This window comes from Engystomops pustulosus, chromosome 7, assembly GCF_040894005.1.
Source record: "Engystomops pustulosus chromosome 7, aEngPut4.maternal, whole genome shotgun sequence".
NCBI lineage: Eukaryota > Metazoa > Chordata > Amphibia > Anura > Leptodactylidae > Engystomops > Engystomops pustulosus.
Genome location: NC_092417.1, coordinates 153,725,700 through 153,740,650, shown reverse-complemented (window position 1 = coordinate 153,740,650; position 14,951 = coordinate 153,725,700). Strand labels below are relative to the sequence as shown.

The following is a 14,951-nucleotide window of genomic DNA, read 5'->3' as shown; positions in this document are numbered from 1 at the left end:
CTGATTACTTCACACATTACACTAACAGGCACATTAATGTAATACAAGATATTCATGATCCCCTGCCTCTCCTTTAATAATGGAGGCTAGAGAGACATTCGACCAGAAAAAGTACATAAAACTCATACGCGGAATAATCAGATTAACAGCAGCATGGTTTTATCTGGACGGCGGCTACACATACATACATTACCTGGTTATGCGGGTCTCGTACACTGCGCTGTATGGATCTTAGCGCGTTCCTATGGGGTTGGATACTGCATACAAAGTAACATCGTACACAGAAAGTTGCTGTGTAGCCGGAAAACCGTCTGGTTTTTGATTCCAGAGAGATGGAGAACATGTAAGAACTAAATTGTTATTACCGAAATCATTAAATCACCTCTTCTAGCCATCACATCAACATAGACCTTAGCTGAATGTCAGGGGTGCTGTCAGGGCTGGTGGGTGCCATACCCCCAATAATCTGACATTTATGAACTATCCTAACAATAGATTATTAAAATGTATGACCCCGGAGTATCACCATCACCTGTGCACAGGATAGGACAGTGGTGGCGAACCTATGGCACGGGTGCCAGGGGTGGAACTCTGAGCCCTCTCAGTGGACACTCAGGCTGCTGCCCCAGCACAGAATTCACCAGTCAGGACTTGAGGGTTCCTCCGGCAGGCCCAGGTAGCCCAGGACGTGAAGCATATGGGTCTACCTGGGACTGCAGGAAGAGAAGGTGTGGACATGGTCTGATTATCATTGGAGTCATTGAAGCTCTTGGCCCCACAATTCTTCCTGTTCAGGGAAGCTCCAATATCAATCTGAATTTTCCCACCTTCTGTCAACGATATTGGTGTCCTCAGCACCATTGAAAGCTGAATAACACAGAGCAAGAAGATTTTAATAATGTAATGCTAGAATTGCTGTGTTGGCACTCTGCAATAAATAAGTGGGTCTGGTTTGCATTTTGGGCACTCGGTCTCTTAAAGGGTCGCCAACACTGGGATAGGAGATTACAATATAATTAATGGGGGCTGCTCACAAGAACTGGGGTCCCAACAATGAAGCTTCCTATAGAATGACAGCAAGCAGAGATCTAGAACACAGGGAGGAATTGATACAGAAAGTACATTTGAAAACTGGTATCTTTTCATTACACAAACAATATCGATTAACCACATATATACTCGAGAATAGTTGTTCAGCACAAAAATTTTACAGAAAAAGACCCCACTGGACTTGTACTTGGGTGCATATAAAAAAAAACTGCAGCTCCGATTCCTTTTTCTCCCTGCGTCCTCTGGGGAGTGCCGACAGGTACACATTTATGCCCTCTACTGACACATTGGGGCAAATTTACTTACTCGGTCCTGTCGCGATCCAGCGGCGGGTTCTCCGACGAGGATTCGGGTCTTCCGGCGATTCACTAAGGTAGTGCGTTCCGATGTCCACCCGGTGTCACTTCTGTGCCGAGGTCTGCCGGAGTTCACCAACCTACTCCTGGTGCATGTGAGTGATTGATTTAGCAACACAATTTGTTTTTTAAATCCGCTGGTTTTTCCGAATCCGTCGGGTTTTCTGACGGCCACGCCCCCCAATTTCTGTCGCGTGAAAGCCGACGCGATTGCGGCGAAATCTGATCATGTGCACCAAAAGCCCGGCGGAATTCTCTGCAAAACGGAAAAAGTCGGAAAACCCAACGAAAATGCGGCCGCGAAGCCCTTAGTAAATGAGCCCCAATATCTCAGCAGGTGACATTGACGCGCCATAGTGTGTATGCCGGGTAAAGAAACCAGAGCTGCGGACAGAAGAGGAGCTATGGGGTGAGGAGGATACCAGTAGTAAATACAGAGTTTAATTTGGGGGCTCTTCTGTGGACATTTTATTAATGAAGGGGCTCGGCTGGACATTTTATTAAAGAGTAGCAGCTGCATTTCCCACCCTAGGCTTATATTCGAGTCAATAAATTTTCCCAGTTTTTTTATGGTAAAATTAAGTGCTTTGGCTTATACTCGGATCGGCTTATACGCAGGAAATACAATATTCGCTGAAAGTGGACAACCCCTTTAAACATGGGTCATGGGTACATGGTAAATTGTTACAAACCCCCCTCTGTGGTGTAAATAAATATATCATTATGACTTGAGAATGATGACACACATGACTATCAGCTCGGGCTGTGCCATGGGTCGTCCATATTGTGTACAGTCACGGTAGAGACAGGCGCAGCAGATAACGCGCAGTACACAGGGCGCGGGGAGCGATCTCTTGTCACCAGTAATGCTTAACGCTGCTTAATACCCACATCACAGCCGGAGTTAACAAACAAGCGGATTCACGCAGAGGTGAACAAGACACTGAGAAGGATAAAGACAACACACGCACTCTCGGAGCACACTGTCTCACAGGGACCCAGCAGCCTACAAAGCAAACAGGGAGCTTATTTACCAACAGGAAAATACATTAGATGTATCACAGGGCACAATCCATACATTAATCTTCCCGTCCTGGTATCTCGTCACTGTCCCCTGCCCCATCGGTTTCTTTAGAGACCCCCTCCCATTGCTTTCTGACAACACTGCAGGAAGACAGTCACATGACTGATTTGTAATCTTTTATTAATTATTATTAAAAAATATATATATGCACATCTTATATAGAAAATGTTCCGCATTGGTTGAATTTTGGGCAACACAAGCTCTTTGACTATTGGGACACCTACAATTTCAGTCTAATCAACATCCTATGCCGTGTGCCCACCAACCAACATACAGCGTTCCTTGTGCCTAGCACCTTCAATCAAGTACTCATGTGCTGCCAAAGGAAACATATTTGATTTTGGAACAATAAGCCTACCAGTGGGGCCCACGCCTATACTGACCTCAGTGTGCCCACCCCCGCTCCTGAATGGAGATGTGCACAACTGATTGATTCATGCCAAAGGGAGTGCCAAAAATATCTAAGGCTGCACCTATTGACATTATGGATAGGTCATGAATGCCTGAGGTGGCACAACCCTGCTGTTAACCTACCCTAACTCAGTAGCCTCATGTAAGCACAATTATTTTTTTGAATTGGTAACCCAGATAATTCTTAATTTCTATGCTCCTGTATCTAAATTTTACTCTAAATTTCTATAAATTTTACTGGCTAAAGGAAAATGTTCCTTCATCTTATACTAAAAAGGTCAGGTGGATCCAGCTCTGCCAGGCCCTCCTGACCACTGTCCTGGAGATCGGGTGAAGCCCTGATAAAGCATTTCACCAGTTTCAGAGAGAGCAAAGCCTCTGCACTGATCTCTCCCTCTCCCAGCTGTCCCAACAGCAGTGGTACTGCAGGACTTAGAGTGATAGAATATGGCTGTGTGTGAGTGAATGAAGAAGAGCCTTGTGTGAGTGAATGCAAATAGCAGAGCTGTGTGGAAGTGAATGGATGTAGCAGAGCTTTGTTTGTGTGAGTGAACTGATATAGCAGAGCTGTTTGGAAGTGAGTGAATGTGGCAAAGCTGTGTGTGTGTGTGTGTGTGTGTGTATGGATGTAGAAGAACCTTGTGTGAGTGAATGCATATAGCAAAGCTGTGTGCGAGTGTATAGATGTAGAGGAGCTTTGTTTGTGAGAGTGAATTGATGTAACAGAGCTGTGTGGAAGTGAATGGATGTGAAAAAGTTGTTTGTGCTGTGATTGTGTGTGACCAACATGTAATTTTTAATCAACTATAATTTCCTTTTATTGAATGACTAAATCTGGGGTGCATCTTATAGTCCGAAAAAATACAGTAGGTGCTTTTGTTCTAGTGGAGCGGCCTGACCATGACTGTTAACACTCCAGTTCAAAAGCAGAGGTGTTCTTTCATTCTCATTCTCTACTTCTTCTTCTTCATTCTTTACTTAGCCATTGCTAGTAGATCCATAGTAATGAATAAAGCAGTTGTAGATAGGAAAACTGTTTTTGTGATCATTGGAGCTACTAGAAGCTGGAACCTGATCACAAAGACAGCCTCTAAAAGTGACTCATCTCAGGCAAAAAGTGACTAATCTTAGGTAAACAGTGACTCTTTTTGTCTCGGCTCACTTGCCTATACATTTGGATGGGCTAGATTTCACATAAATCAGGGAATTCTAGAATGGACATTTCATATTCTACCTGAGGGGGCTTTTTAATGCTTAAATTACAAACCTACTTTTGCATTAAAACACCATGGATTCTGGAACTTCTTGTACTATCCATCCTACTGTTTCAAAGACAATTTTAAAGAAAGACATTAATTTGAACACCACTGAAAACTTTTTTTCCCTTAATTCCATCATGCTGGTCAATTTCTACTCTTCTTTCCCAGTGTCACTTCCCCTTTGACTCTACTCGCCCAGGTCTAATGGCACCAGCTTCCTAGTCAAGTCCTTTAAAGGTCCTGCCAGCCTTAAATACCTATAAATTAATCTGTGCAGAAGGCTGAAGCCGGAGCGATCCTATGAAGAGGAATGAAGTCTGACAGAGAGGTCCTTGCGCCGCCTCCTTAGCGGGATAGTAGCCCTCTGCACCTGGGAAAACTTGTCAGCTTGATTGAGAGACCCCAACGCGGAGGGGACAGGGCTGATAAAAGCAGTGACAAGAGGAATCCTGACCACAGGATCCGAGGAAAAATCTGTCTCAGCAGCGACTGAAGAAGAGAGATGTGATAACTATAATTAGAAGTACAGGGTGAAGCGACACAGAAGAGCTCACGACGCCTCTCTGCAGGACAGCGGGGGGTCTCTGTTTGGTAGGGGGTTAAGTGATTTCCTGCAGAATAGTAAGAAGGAAGGGTTATGCGCTCGCTTATGTCACGGCTGGTGCTAATTGACAAAGCTGAACGGGGCACCGTGACACTGTACAGGGCCGCTCACATCATAAAGTGCCATCTTCCACACTGTCACACATGTCTCCGGATTATTCTACGCTCCGGCTTGATGAATTCTTCTTAGAATTGTAATTTTAGTTTTGTAATAGCTACATGGCTTTTGCCATTGGAGCAAGGACAAGGTGATGCTTTCAAGGTTTCTATTTCAGCAAAACTCTTTTAAATATTGTATCATCTATTTCTCACCATCAATAAAGAAAAAAATTGAGACAATAAGTTTTTTTTATATATTTGTACTAGATTATGGGGGCAGCTAATTAGCCAATGATGATAACTGTGATATCACCTGTTGAGAATGGTGGATTATAAATATACATATACACATTTTAGGACACATTGGGGCTTATTTACTAAGGGTCCTGCGGCCGAATTTTCGTCGGGTTTCCGGACTTTTCGAGGATCGCGCTGGGGATTGTGTCCCTTCGATCGTTTTGTGTTGCAATCACGCCGACTTTCACAAGACAAATCGGGGGGTGGGTCAACAGACGATTTGACGGATTCGGACCACGCAAGGGATTTAACAATTCAAATTGTGAAGCAAGACACGCCGCACTCACACCACACTCACACCGGGAAGAAGGTGAACTCCGGCGGACCTCAGCGGGGAAGTGACAGGATTTTGGGGGCGCACAATCTTGTTGAATCGCAGCAGACTTCGTCCTCGTCGGACAACACACCTCGGGGATTGTGACAGGACCGGGTAAGTCAATGTGCCCCATTAGGTGTATTCCGAGGGCTCTTACAACCGAGGGCAAGGATCAGGGGTGGATTAAGACCGCTCTGAGACCCTGGGCTGTATGAATATTATAGCCCCTACAAGTCTGGAATCACTTCCTACATCTGGTACTAGAATCAGCTTCTTGGGGAATGGAGGATCTATCTCTTCCGCTTGCTTTCAATCTACGGTTTGAGGTCCTTCAAAAATCCTGTAATGGCTCTTGTGTACTTGTGTATTGAGAGCAGGAACAGATGTATGAGGATTTCATAGGTGAAGGTCCTGTTTTATAATCCACTACAGGCTAGAACGTATCCCAGTGTATGAATATACAGTATGATACATTGGGGCAAATTTACTTACCTGGTCTTGTTGCGATCCCCGATTCGGATGGTCCGACTAGGATGAAGTCCGGCGCAATTCATGAAGATCGTGTGCCCGAGTTCCTGCATCCGTCGCTTTCGCGCCAAGGTCCCCCGGAGTTCACCTTCTTCTTCCCGGTGCTTGTAAGTGCGTGTCTTGGGACAAAATTCTAAATGTTAAATCCTGCGCATAGTCCGAATCCGTCGGGTTGTCCGACGGCCCACCCCCCGTTTTCTGTCACGTGCAAGCCGGCCCTGATGCGCCAAAATCTGATCGCATGCGACACGATCCCCGGCGTGATGCGGTGCAAAATGGAAATCGTCGGGAAAACCAACGAAAACTCGCTCCGCGGACCCTTAGAAAATGAGTCCCACTGTCTTGTTCCTCCCCTCTGCCTGAAAGCAGCCCTGATGAAGTTTTACGTAGATAAATCGAAAGTTATACACTTGGGCAGAGAACAAAAGGATTATTAAAGGGGTAATCCCACTTTGGCAAATTAATGTTATTGTTTGACTGATGAAAAATTATACAATTTTCCAATATACTTTCTGTATTCAGGATGAGCTGATACGTTTAAGTACGTTATAAGTAACCCCTAATCTTTCAATTATATGGTTTCTTTCCAGAAGTTTTGAACTCTACAAGCTCTTATGTCTCAGAACTGGTGGCTGGAGACTAGCTGCTATTATGTCTCCATTATACTGTGCATAAAGATTTAGGAAATTCAGCTCCCCTCCCTCTCTGGCTCACTTATGGAAGCTGAACCATCATATAAGACAATACAGTAAAGTAATGACTGTAAATGATGTAAATATCAGTTTAGAAGGAAAGAGGAGGGAGAGCAGGAAAAGAACTGGATAAGAAGAGAAAGAGGAATTTTTCTCCCATATAATATACCACAGCATTTGTTCTATTCGCTTGTATTGTTGATTTGTGCTACGTTTGTTAGAAGCTAGTGACTGTATGATAGTAGACATGACATAACACCGAGGATCTGTATAGAGATTACTGTATAGTATATAAATAATCTATGAATACTGTTATTTGGTGCAGAAATGATAAGTTATTTAAAAATAGATATCCAACATATGTAGGTCACAGATGTCCAGTTTATTTTTTTATTATTTTCTTTTTTAAACAAATCTAGCAACCTTGAATCTGCCATGCAGTTTTCTTTAATACAGTCTCTTAAAAACTAGGTTAGACAAAATTGGGTCATTGATGTCAGGTCCGCCCAACGTGGTTTGGTAAACTACTACCACAGACATGAACTACAGATATAAACGTTGGGATGGAATATGTCATTGATGAGCAGACCCGAACTGCCTTGTGGTCAAGTCTGTGGCGAACATTGAGGGTTCGGGTCACAGAAACCCGACTTCAACAAGAAGTTGGCGTTTTGTGTTTGTGCTCACCCCCCCGGCACCATTTACTGTAGGATTGTCGCTCCCAAATGACGCTACAGGGAGCGATGCTGCGGATGTTACTGTGTGCATGTTCGGGATAGTGTACGGTACCCAAACCCAAACAGAACTTTCAAATTTGGGTAAACTCGGCTCCACAGGTCTGCTCATCCCCAGACATAGCAGACAACTACTATACAACAAAGACGCGCATTTAAAGGGGTTGTCCCTAGGATAGGTGATACCTTTCCAACTGGCAATTCGGCTGCCCGAACTGGTTGCATGCTGAGGAGAGTAGTGCTTACACTTCACAAGCCAGTAACATAAAGAAACTTCATCACATGGTTTACTACTTAGTACCATTGAAATGGAAGAAGCTGAGCTGCAATACCAAGGACAGCCACTGTATTACCATGTTTCCCAGAAAATAAGACCTACCCTCAAAATAGGCCCTTGCAGTATCCATCTTTTAAAGAAGTTCTGAAATATGAGCTCTACCCCGAAAATAAGCCCTAGTTACAAATGGCTATATCTTCTGAATCATGGCACCTAGAAACACAATTCTGGTGACATTTTAAAGACAATGATCTCCTCTTTGCATTGACATACTTTGAATATCTACATGGCAGCAAGAAACACAATCCATGCAGTATTAAAGAGAAGATTCTCTTTAAAAAGCGTGTCAGCTGAAGGCAGCATGGAGAAGGAATAGGAGGAAGAGGGAGATGCAATGCGCTACAAGCAGTCACAGCCACAAGAGGTGCTCATTCAAGAAAAGTGCCAGTGCTAGCCATGATAAATGTCCAACAAACCTAAAAGGCACAAAAAATTCACAAGAAGTTCACAATAGAATTATTAGAAATATCATTATTCCATTATTTATATAGCACACACAGATTACTCAGCGCTGCATAGAACTTGCCAAATCAGTCCCTGTCCTCAATGGGGCTCACAATCTAATCAACCTACCAGTATGTTTTGGAGTATGAGAGGACCCGGAGGAAACCCGCACAAACACGGAGAGAACATACAAACATTTTGCAGATGTTGACTTTGATGGGACTTGAACTCAGTACCCAAGCGCTGTAAGGCTGTAGTGCTAACCACTGAGCCACTGTGCTTGCATAAGTTTGTGTGTTCTGAGGTTGTTCCAGAAAATGTTGACATGCTTATATATATGAATAAATGGTGATCTTGCTGTTCTGGTATAAATGCAGATTTTTGTACATGGAAAAAAAAAAGACATCCACTAAAAATAAGTCCTGACCCATTTTTCACAGCAAAGAATAATACAAGACCCTGTTTTATAAGTTTGTAGAAACACGGTATGTGCTAGGCGAAGACACCACAGCGCTCACCTGAGCACTGGCGGCTCTTTATTCTTACTATCTGCACATTTTGCTTAAAATTACTGCAGGATTCAGCGCAGTGGTAATCCTACAGCTATTCCAGAAGCATACGGATGCAGATATTGACATGGCTGGCAAAGAGATCATGAACTTTATAATTTCACGTATTCTCCCTATATTGGGTGTTATGGGTTAATAGGACAGGTAAGGTGGCATCAGACAGTATGATTTTTTTTTTTTTTTTGCAGAAATGAAGAAATATATGTCCTGGAAGTCCACTGTATATTATCAGTATATAGTTTGTAGATGCTACCTACAATACCATCTTATGAACCACCACAAAAGTGCATCCTCATTGTCAATTCAGGACCACGCCAGTGTCCAAGACGAGGCCATTTGTCATCATTATGGAAGTGACAAGCAGTTGCGTCCTGTTGATTATTAAGTGCTGTCATCTTCCTCTTTGTCCACGCTCGGTGCCCCCCACCTGTTGAGCAGTTCTGCTACAATACTGAATTGAATTTGAAGGTCCAGTATCCGTGTCGGGAGTTAATCAGAAATGAATAACCATTAATCTTCCGTAATTAGTTAAATATTCGAAAACTATCTGATGATCACCTGTTCCGCAATGATGATACATCTTATTAATTTGTCCATCAAGATGTTGGGTGCAGCCGCCGCCGCCACCGGTTCTCTACCGGTAATGCGTAAACTTACTGGTTGTGTAATGGGGATGAAGAGAGGGGACACAGAGAGGAGAACACAAAGGCGAAAAGAACATTGGGAAAGAAAGAAGCCGTTCTATCCTAGACACAGGGAATGTGAGAGCAGCCTCTCTCCATGGGGTGATTAGTACATGAACACACAGCTTCTCTTTTAAGAATGAAGAAGGGAGATTTCCCTTTTATCCGAGAAGAGGAAGCTGCAATGTGCAGACATGCAGATAAGTATCCTTGCTTTACTTTATTTCCTTCCATACTATTTGCTGTAGGAACATGCCTCACTTTCCAGATACATTTCATTAGCGGTTATGGAGGGAAGAGATCAACGCTGTAGAGTTAATTCCACTATCTTTTCCCTTGCAGACGATGTTTTTAAGGCGGTAGCCATTTACATTTATTTTATTTGCTCTTGTTTGTGTTTGTCATATGTTATGTAGCGAGATCTGCCGCTGCGGGGGTTAAAACAACAACATAGCCAGATCCACCACTGCAGAGGTTAAAACAACAACATAGCCAGATCCACGACTGCAGGGGTTAAAACAAAATCATAGCCAGATCCACCACTTCAGAGGTTAAAACAACAACATAGCCAGATCCACGACTGCAGGGGTTAAAACAAAATCATAGCCAGATCCACCACTTCAGGGGTTAAAACAACAACATAGCCAGATCCACCACTGCAGGGGTAAAAACAAAATCATAGCCAGATCCACCACTTCAGGGGTTAAAACAACAACATAGCCAGATCCACGACTGCAGGGGTTAAAACAACAACCTAGCCAGATCCACGACTGCAGGGGTTAAAACAGCAACATAGCCAGATCCACGGATGCAGGGGTTAAAACAAAAACATAGCCAGATCCACCACTGCAGAGGTTAATACAAAAACATAATAATAATTATAATTCTTTATTTATATTTATTTATATAGCGCACACAGAGACACAGCGCTGCACAGAGCTTGCCAAATCAGTCCCTGTGTCAATGGAGCTCACAATCTAATCAACCTACTAGTATGATTTGGAGTGTGAGAGGAAACCGGAAGACCCAGAGGAAACTCACAGAGAGAACATACAAACTCTGTGCAGATGTTGACATAGCCACATCCACCACTGCAGGGGTTAAAACATAAACATATAGCGCGTTCTGCAAAAACCTGGCTGCCCGGCATAACACAAATGTTGCCGCTCTTAGGAAGATGGATTTCCAGAGTAGGCAATTTTACAGGTCACTGATAGCAGGAGGAGAGGGATAATAAACAGGAAATGGAAGAATGGAGGGATAGGAGGAATGTTCTGTAAATAAGAGGCACGCATATAGTAATGTACATTTACTCTGCTTTTCCATCTGATTTCCCATAGATTGCACAGATTCTTTAAATGTTTGTTAAATTATAATAAATATGCGGCCTAGACTTTCAATAGCTTTAACACAATATCCATTCATTCTGGGCTGTGGAGCCTGAATCATTGTTGGTTAGAAATGGCTCCGGCTTCAAAATCAAATATTATATTTAATAAATAATGTATGATTTATTCAATGCATAGCTTGTCTATTCACTTTCAAATATATATTGAAAACTTTTAGATAGATAGATACAGAAGATAGATAAAGATATAGATTAGATAGATGATAGATAGATAGATAGATAGATAGATAGATAGATAGATAGATAGATAGATAGATAGATATGGGATAGACAGACTGATAGATACAGAAGATATATACATAGATATGAGATAGATAGACTGATAGATAGATACAGAAGATAGATAAAGATATAGATTAGATAGATGATAGATAGATAGATAGATAGATAGATAGATAGATAGATAGATAGATAGATAGATAGATAGATATGAGATAGATATAAGATAGATAGATATGAGATAGACAGACTGATAGATACAGAAGATAGATACATAGATATGAGATAGATAGACTGTGGCCAGAGATGCCCCATTGTCCACACGTCAATGTAGACCTGGGAAACGGAGAGAGGACGGGGAACCAGTCATTGTCTAATGGGGAGATGCGGGGGATTGATAAATGACATTATAATTTCATTTATAGTTTAACAGCATGTTGAGCAATTTTACAAATAATTTAGTGCAGCTGGAAACCCCTTCTAGAAAAGAATCATGCATTTAATGACTACTTAAAGCTAAAAAACCACACATGCAGTATTTTAAAGGGAAATCCTAACCCAAATTTACCTACTTGAACTGTCTCCTATGTTACATAGGGCTAAGACCACACATACCGTCCATAGCTTTGGTTTTATTTTCCAGCTGCTCCTTCCATGCCAAAAGCTTCACTTTACAAATATGCAAATGAGGCTGAAGTGCTTTGGGGGTGTTAGCAGAGCACCTCAGGACTCCAGTTCTGCAGCTTTAACAGCGCAACCTGCTACACTCCAACTGCCCAGCACCTTCACTCATCCTTCACCCTTCATTACTCCTAGGTCCAAAAGATGTGGAAACCAGGAGCCCTCCAAAGGGAAATTTGGGTACAGGAGAAGCAGCTGATATATAAAACCAAATGTATGGGTGGCATGTGTGGGTTTAGTCCTATGTAACATGTTGGATTGGGTAAGTAAATCGCGGTGACAGAAAGTCTTCAAGACAAAAATATATAAATATATTAATTTTTGCTAGATAAGGGGATTGAATTGTCCAATATGGGGGTTATATAGGGTTTATAGTCTAAGTTTGTTACCTTTGTTTTACTAGATATACATTATCTGGTTCTACTTAGCGGGTTTGGACCATATTTTTCTTATGTGTAATTATTTAATCTATCTATTTAATGCCCCTCCCATCTACTAGCCAAAAAACTACTCCAAAAACGTGCACAATAAAAGCACATGTGATTATAGCCTAAAATCGGAAGCATACACTATACAGGCAGTCCCCGGGTTAGATACAAGATAGGTTCCTTAGGTTTGTTCTTAAGTTGACTTTGTATGTAAATCGGAACTGTATATTTTATAATTGTTTCTTCAGACTAGTGACAATTGGATTTCCAAAATTTTTTGCTGCAATAGGAACAGGGATTATCAATAAAGCTTCATTACAGACACCTTACAGCTGATCATTGCAGTCTGGGACTATAGTAATATCCAGAGACTTCACCAGAGGTCACAGCGGGCTGAGGGGTCTGTCTTTAACTAGGGGTCATCTGTAAGTCGGGTGACCTTAAGTAGGGGGCCGCCTGTATTTGAGCCAAAGCAAAAAATGAATCCAACAGGAAAGAGAAGCATAAGCTCCTTTTTATTTCCATCCCTACAGATCTTTGTGTACGATTCAAGTCTTAAAAAGAAAGAAAATATGAAATCCATCAATCAACTAAAACTGTAGGAGCCACAAAACAAAAAAAAACTAGACGAGAAAAACATATAAACATAAATTATTGCCTACACGTTGGGAAGCAATTGCATTTGGAGGAGATATCCTGCTCCACATCAAATTAAGCCTTTGAAAACAGATTTCGCAGTGACCGTCTCCATTAGGAATAAAAGTCAGACAGAATAAGAAGTATCAAGGCTCAGAATAAACAGGAAGACATGTTAATTATACTCTGGAAAATTTGATGGAATATTTGAGAGGGAGGAGATCGGGTCAAGGTCACCGCTATAAGATGTTTGGCTCACGTATCCGGTCCTCCCAGTGAGACAACTTTAAAGGAATATTGATGTGTAAATAATTAATTTTGCTATTAATGCAACATAAATAGGAATGACCACCGCGCATCGGTTGACTCATATCCATTTCAAGTCTTAACCAAACTAATTATCCATCCGTAGCTGACATGTTTATTCACCTTTTACTTCTGCTACGGTTTAACCCGTTACACGACCTTATATAGAAGCAGAAAGTGACCCCATTTCAGTTTTTAAAAACCAAAGCAACTAGATGTGTCCGGACCTTACTCAATAAAGGTATATACAGTCAGTACCCGGGTTACGTACAAGACAGGTTTTTTCGGTTTGTTCTAGCATGTAAGTAGAATCTGGTATATTTTATCATTGTACCTCCAGAAATTTTCCTATTTTTTTTTTTTTAAAGTGGATTTTTACAATTTTGTGCCATCATGGGAACAAGGATTATCAATAAAGCTTCATTACAGACACCTAAGAGCTAATCATTACAGCCTGGGACTAAAGTAAAGTATCCAGAAACATTCAGCAGTGGGCCGATAAGGGCACCTGGTAAGAGACGGACCTAAGTCGGGAACCGCCTGTATGAATGTACATGTAGTTATCTACTGCCTTCTGATAACTATCACTCCCTCAAAAAGACCCTGTGGTTTAGCAAAGGCAAACATTTTTATCATGGCAGACAGCTGTTTGTCATAGGTGACGCACAAGGTCCAAAGGTCTACAAGCTCAGTTTTTAGATACAGCCATAGACGGATCTTCTTTGAAGCCCATGCCCCAGGCCCTAGCACATAAAGATAGGCTGCTTGAGTGTAAGATGTTGGGGAATATAAGAACATTACATTTGTACAGCCTTACAAACAGAATTGACTATTTAAAGGAAACCAACCACCAAAATCCATCATGATAAACCATGGACACATACTCATAGATCCAGGCACAGTGACTGTGGTAACCTTCTTATATTCATTATTCATGGCCTCCTTCCTTTTAAAATCAACGGTTAAAATTATGCGAATGACCTAAAAGACTACTGGGGCAGTTCTCAGAGTCCCTCCTATAGGACCTCCCCCTGCCTGACGTGATCTCATTGCCGCACAGGAATCTCCTACGCAAAATGGGAGGGGGAAGTGCTCCTGTACAGTGTAAAACCCTGTGAATCTGTAGCATAGAGGGGCTCAGTATCCTTTTAGGTTCGTTTGCATAATTGTAATAGTTGATTTAAGAAAGAAAGGAGGCCATGGATAAAAACATAAGTAGATTACCACAGTCTGCATCTATGAGTAAGTGTCCCTGGTTTATCCATGCTTGCTTGTAACTATTGGACTGAAGTGGTCCTTGGTTTATTGAGCTGGAGAGGGTACAATGAAGAGCCACAAAATGATAAGGGGTATGGAGGGTATTAGTTATGAGAAAAGAGGATGTACGACAGGATGTACAAGTTATACTTTTAAATGTTATCATTGAATTAGGTGTTGCAATAAAAGAAAACTCACAGCAACCGCAGTAAATCAGCCTTTTGATTGTACGACTAAGAGTCATTCGTCTTGGTATGGGTAAAGGGAAAACAAATCATCCGCACTACAGAGAGCGAGCCGGTTGCTACAGACAATGAGATAGACATCATAGCAGTTCAGAATCATCAAGAAATATTTTTCTAAAGCGTCCCTGGGCCGAGTATTGGGACTGTCAGCAAGAAGGAGAGTGCTGTCTAACCATGGTACAAGGATCCCTCAAAAAAATGTAGCTTTGCTCAGGGTTATCAGGAAATGGATAAACTTTTTTGATTTATTACGAGGACCAATAAATCAAGGTTGTGCTATCTACTAGCCTGAGGTTTAACTCATCAGAC

At 41.9% G+C, this 14,951-nt stretch overlaps 1 protein-coding gene across 2 annotated transcripts in view; it reads right to left on the bottom strand.

Moving 5' to 3' along the window:
* MACROD1 (mono-ADP ribosylhydrolase 1) overlaps nt 1-14,951 on the bottom strand; it is a 490,176-nt gene that overhangs the window by 242,927 nt on the left and 232,298 nt on the right. The window lies entirely within an intron of this gene.